This window comes from Pseudochaenichthys georgianus, chromosome 19, assembly GCF_902827115.2.
Source record: "Pseudochaenichthys georgianus chromosome 19, fPseGeo1.2, whole genome shotgun sequence".
Lineage (NCBI taxonomy): Eukaryota > Metazoa > Chordata > Actinopteri > Perciformes > Channichthyidae > Pseudochaenichthys > Pseudochaenichthys georgianus.
The window spans coordinates 18,408,431-18,414,447 of record NC_047521.1 but is presented as its reverse complement, the minus strand read 5'-3'; the positions used below and the strand labels follow the sequence as shown (position 1 = coordinate 18,414,447).

The 6,017-nt window shown below is 41.5% G+C and overlaps 1 long non-coding RNA gene across 1 annotated transcript; it reads left to right on the top strand.

Annotated features, from left to right (window-relative positions):
• Nucleotides 1–4,796: 4,796 nt before the first annotated feature.
• Nucleotides 4,797–5,648, top strand: LOC117464574 (uncharacterized). The gene is made up of 3 exons (XR_004554105.2): nt 4,797–5,236; nt 5,335–5,436; nt 5,562–5,648. It is a non-coding gene; the product is annotated as an uncharacterized lncRNA (long non-coding RNA).
• The last annotated feature ends 369 nt before the right edge of the window (nt 5,649–6,017 follow it).

The window sequence follows — 6,017 nt, the reverse complement described above, 5'->3', positions numbered from 1 at the left end:
TTTCAGAAATGTTTAAGGTTTTGCATACCTCAAAGTGTGTCTAAAAGTATCTTGGCAAGAGAACAAAAGCCAAAATCTGCCTAATGGCAGTAAAATAAGTGTTAAAATCACAAAACTTGCCTTTTAGAGAAACAGTCTTTAAAAAAAAGACATGATCAAGGGGGCATTAAGATCTTTAAACTATTAATACCCTCTTCAAAGAGAATTCCTTGTAGTTAATAAAATAATTAAAACATTAGTTCACAAAAGTCAGATTCCTACAAAGATACAAACAGACGCAGGGAAATCATTCTTTAACAAGGTTTTTCAAACCTTATTGAATAAACGAGGTATTGTACATTATGCAACAGCCAGTGATATCCGCAGAGGAGGAAGAGCCTCCGAGTGCCCCGCTTACGAAGAAAAGAATAAGGAGAGTTAGAATATTAAGTCCAAGATGGTTACATTTTACCCCATAAACCATTTGTATTATATTTTTGTTTTCCTAATAAAGACAGAGTCACCTGAATTAATTTTGTCTCCAGACCTTTTTATTTAAATTTTTTACATTTTGTAACAATCTTTAAACATTTGTAGAGAACAAACACTGTGGTTAAAATGAGTGTCTTTATGACGTCTCTCACACCGTTGGTATTTTTCACAAAATTCGTTACAGCAGCATCATTTTTTATCACATCATCTTGATACAGAGATAACACATTTTCGTAAGACAACCCAGACGCTCTTTACATAGGTAGAAAACACAATGCTTTTCTTTGAGGGGTCCTTAGTTTGAAATGATCTGGTGAGGAGGGTGTGACTTGTTATGCTGAGTGGGAGGCGGAGTCATCTGCAAAAGTGAGAGTCTTTTTCACCAGTATAATGTCCATCGATGTCTGACTCTGTTTAAAAAGTTATTTAAGCTTTGTAGCTTTTCCATCAATCATTTTCAGCCAAGCAGTCAGAGGCACCCGCAAGGATGTCTGAAAAACCCCGCATGTAGAGTTGAAATACTCCAAAACAAAATCATCAGAGGGGTCCTTCCCCAGCGTCACCAAACGGCTTGCGCGGTAATACCATCGCCCCGATGGTCCGCTTTTAGTTTCCCAGACGGTGCTTGTCAGGACTCTTCTCACTTCTGGCGGCGGGGGAATATCTCCTTCTTCTTCCTCCACATTGAGGGGCAGCGGTGAAAACTCTTCTTTGATCTCGCATGCTGTCTGCGTTTCTTTGCTTTTCTTTGCAAATATCTTGTACACCGCTGGTTCCACGGTGGTTTCTTGATGCACTACTTCTTCCGATACAGTGGTTGCGTGGAGATCTCTGGAAGACACCAGAGTTAACACAGCCCAATCTGTTGAGGTCAGTGTCGCTTTAACACTACGGGGTCCATACGTTTCTCCATTCTTCAGATTGTAGAAATGCAGTTCATTCGCCATATAGTTGAATACATAACCCCAAACATCGCCATTTTTCAGAGTCCATTCTTCATGAAGTTCTTCGGCTGGAGGCGTCTGAACCCGGCACAGATACTGCATCCGTTTCTTGATTGGCGCTCCGGACGGATGGCGGTAAGTTGTCACAGGCGTCTCGCTGATTAAACCCATATCGAGGCGTCTCTTGGCCATTTCTCTTTTTTTGAAAGGTGACTTGATGAGACCTGTCACACCACCTGTCACTTTTCATGCATACTAATGTGATTGAAACAGTATGAATAATACTACTAACTATAAATATATACCAGTTATTTAATTTCCAAATGAGTGACAATCAACATAAAGTAAATATGTTTTTGCATCTCACCAATATCATTATGTAGAGCAAAGGGGCTCTCCCTGTGAAGCTCATGCACAATGGCGTTCTCCACAGGAATGACCTGATCGTATACTTCATCCTTTTCTAAATCCACTCCTCCCAGGACCACCTGCATTTCAACCCCAACAAAACAAAACGTTAAAGTAAGGTCAGGTTAATGTGTCCCTGCACAAATCTACATTTAAAGGTCACCCTTTATGCAAAATCCACTTTTTCATGTCTTTTATACATAGATATGTGTCCCCTCTGCGTTAAGAGATTCTGAAAGTTTCAGGAAAAAATATTTGCTCTCTTTTTGTCCTGATCCATTTATAAATAAACCTGTCTGCAAATGAGCTGATCAGATTTTGGCCACTTTATGTCATAACGATGTGTTGGTTTGTGTAACCATTAGCCAATAACCAACCCCCCCCCCCCCCCACACACACACACTTTATCACCTGAATTTCCTCATAGAGCACCATTGTATTCTTTTTAACCAAATATCTCTCAGAGGGGCGTGGGGAGTGGCTCCTTATTTTCATCTAAAGTAACAGACAGAGAATCAGCACTTTTGAAACAGGGCTGAAACAGAGCGGTTTATGGGATGCTGCAATGATCTGTTTAGTATTTCGAGCCAAACACTTCAGAGACATGTCTAGTCTTGCATATATCTGACACCTATCATATATTGATGAAAAGCAGTATAATAGGGGACCTTTAAAACGACTTCCTGAGGCGCTTTCACACCAAGTACATTGCCGTACTTAGTTCCCATTACTTAGTTCATCGGAACTCTTTAGTTCCCGGAACTAAAGAGCAGATCGCGTTCACACCGGAATAAGTCCCTGAGGGAGGATTAGGCAAATGAAGCGAAATGAAGCTGCTGACGTCACTTCTTCTGCTTTGGGTTTACTGGCAGGCCGCAAACAACTTCACAGCGTATACTGCCCAAGCCCCCAGGAAGTGCTCCGGACTCTGTGCCCAACATTCGTTGTGTCCAAACAGCGGTACTGCAACTTCCGTATCAGTCCATGACGTCACCCGGTCCAAAACAACTTTTTCCCATTGACTAACATTTGGAAAGAGTCGTCTGTAAATCAGCGGACATTTTTTTTTTAAACTACCCAGTATGAACTATTGTGTAGCCCTTATCAGAATCATTAAGTCCTTAAAGTTGTAAAATGCACTAAAAGCCAAATCTAGATTTATTTTCTCTCTCCATTCATTCTACTGAGCCGAGAGTGGGAAATCGGGGGTAGGGGCTTAAGGGGCTTAAGGGGCGCATGCTCTGTGAGCGCACATACGGGTTCTTCTGTTCTGACAGCTAGAACCTTTTTCTCAGGAGAATCCCTATTGCGCCTAGAAGGGACTAAAAAGGGGTGAAAAGGTTCCTAAAACAAGTTCTAGTTCCAGATCTGCTTGGATGAAATTTGATGTAGTTACATGAGACCCCACACCAAGTAAAACGGATAACTGTAGTAAAGATGATGAAGAAAGGAATAAGCATGTGGAATAAGGAAAGGACTTGTCAAGTTAGTTTAAAGCAGGGGTGGGGAACCTCCGGCCCCCGGGCCCCCCGGGCCGCGAGACCATTTGGTTTGGCCCTCGAAGTAATTTATAAACACACGCAAAAAAGAAAACAAATTAAAGAAATCTAGACTGCAAAATAATTAAACAAGCAAGTACCTGTTTTTCCTGGCAACGGTCATGGTCCTTGAACACAACACGAGCCTAACGTGTCATCACGTGGTATATGTCTCGTCTGACAGGGGTGCAGTGCTGACGGAGAGCACCAGAACGCCACTCCGGGACTTCAAATAATTGCAGTACCCATAAATCCGTAGGCTACACATGCCGCAGTTTTTGCGTGGCTGTGTCTTTAGTTGTAAGCCCAGTCGCGATCTGTTCATCTGTCATTCTGATCATACAGTCAATAACTGTGTTGTTATTAGCATCTGGTTAGCTAGCTATGCTAACGAATATAAGAAGCTTTTTCTCCAACCAGTGAGGTAAAGGCACATCTTTATATGATCATTATAGTTATCAAAAAACAAGAGAATAAAGTAAACAGGTATAAAATACTATATGACAGTAAAAAAAAGTTGTTATTAATAAACAAGAATACAGTTTGAAAGGAGAGTGATTTGTAAAATATCCATAAAGAAAAAGTAAATCTGCTTACAGTTCTGTTTCATATGGGTTTATGAGAGATGTTTCCATAGATCTCTTCATTTTGCTCTCAAAGTGCACCAGATTGATGCATTCAACTTCAATATTTAAAGACAAATCTTCCCGGGGGAGCATGCCCCGGACCCCCCTAGAGGAGGTCCCCCCCCCCACTTAAATCATGTCCACATGGATAGGAAACTAAATACATTTGCACACATCTTGTGTCCATATCTTTCTGTTTTGGTGGTCATGCCACTCCGTGCACGTGCATGCATGCGCGAGTCATGGTGAGATATCTGGATTAAGAGGTTGCTGAAGCTCCGCCCCTGGCGGAGCTTCCTACAGGCGATACAGGCGGTTGCCTAGAGCGCCACCCAGAGGGGGGGCGCCAAAAATTGCACACAAATAAATATACAAATAAATATATATATATATTTTTTATTTTTTTTGGGGGAAATGAGCCAAAAATCTAAAACGGTCGGTCTAAGAGCCTCTGCTTTAGGTGTTCACAGTCAGAACATGCTAGAGCGCTGTGCATTGATGGGTATCGGTCAAGTGTTTATAAAATTGAGCATTGAGGAAAGAAAGACTAACGTTAGAGAACTATGAAGAGGCAAAAGCCATCCGGGGCGCAGTATAAAAAAAGAAGAAAAGAAGAAGAAGAGAAACGTGCCAAGGTGAAAGGTATGCAATTTTGATTGTATTGTCAACATTAGCGAATGGATCATGTAATCTTGCTAGTTAGCCAAGCCAACGTTAGCTAGCCAGCGTTTGTTATTGCCATTCAGTCGAAACTGTCATAAGGCTATTTTCGTTGTGTCATGAAATAGAAATATTAATAATAATAACAATGTTAGTTTTGGTGTAGCGAGCTAGCCAGTGTGGTGGAATGTTAGTTAGTTGGTAACGTTAGCTAACGTTAAGTTTACCTCAGAAAGCACATTGACTATCCGAGTCAAACCCTGTCATAATGTGCGCTAACGTTAGCTAACTAGCTCAGGGGTTCTCAACTCCAGTCCTGTTGAATGTTTTCGTTCCAACCCAGAACTAACACACCTGATTCAACTGTTCTAATAAGATAGGCATAGCTCTTGATTAGTTGAATCAGACCTGTCAGGCTGTCCAAATGCTTATTAACTAAATAATAGCTACATTTAACAAATGGAAATTATTCAATGTTGATAATACAAATGTTGTATCATTTTAGATTCACTTTTAAAATATCTGGAACCACCTGTTGAATCAGTTGACAAGGAACAGCCATGCACCTCAGCTGTGCCGGCTTCCTCAGGTGAGTGCAATGTGTCAATAGATGTTCCTGATGATAAATAATTTAATGTGAAATCCAGTCAATATATTTTCTCTTGTGTGTTCTTTCTATATTTATAGACCTAGAACCACATGAAGGAACGTCAGAACAGCAAGCTGCTCATCCTGATGAGATGACCACTGATTCCACCCTGCCACTGACCACTGTGCCTGTTTGTTCTGGTGAGTACAATACGTCAATAGATGGTCCTGATGTGATGATAAATAATTGAATGTAAAAATGACTGTCGTGCCATTTCTAATCCAGCCAATATATTTGCTCTTGTGTGTTCTCTATATATGTATAGGCCCAGAACCACTGCAAGGAACGTCAGAACAGCCTGCTGCATCTCATCCTGATTGCACCACAGATTCCACCCATACACTCTTCTCAGGTGTGTGCCTGGTGAATGTAAGTGTGTGTGTGTGTGTGTGTGTGTGTGTGTGTGTGTGTGTGTGTGTGTGTGTGTGTGTGTGTGTGTGTGTGTGTGTGTGTGTGTGTGTGTGTGTGTGTGTGTGTGTGTGAAGATATTGTGGATATGAGGTGAGAAAATGTGCTTCACATGCCCTCCAGATGCAGCAAAGACAGACGATCCACTACCAACCGATCCTGCTGATTGCCCTTCACATCTCACAGACACAATGAGAACAGTTTGTTCGCAGAGGACCATATCAGATAACACCTGATTTCATTTTCCCAAGGAGAGATGATGGGAGAAGTTGCCACCACCAGTACTTCAGCAGGACCTTAGTAAATGGAGAAA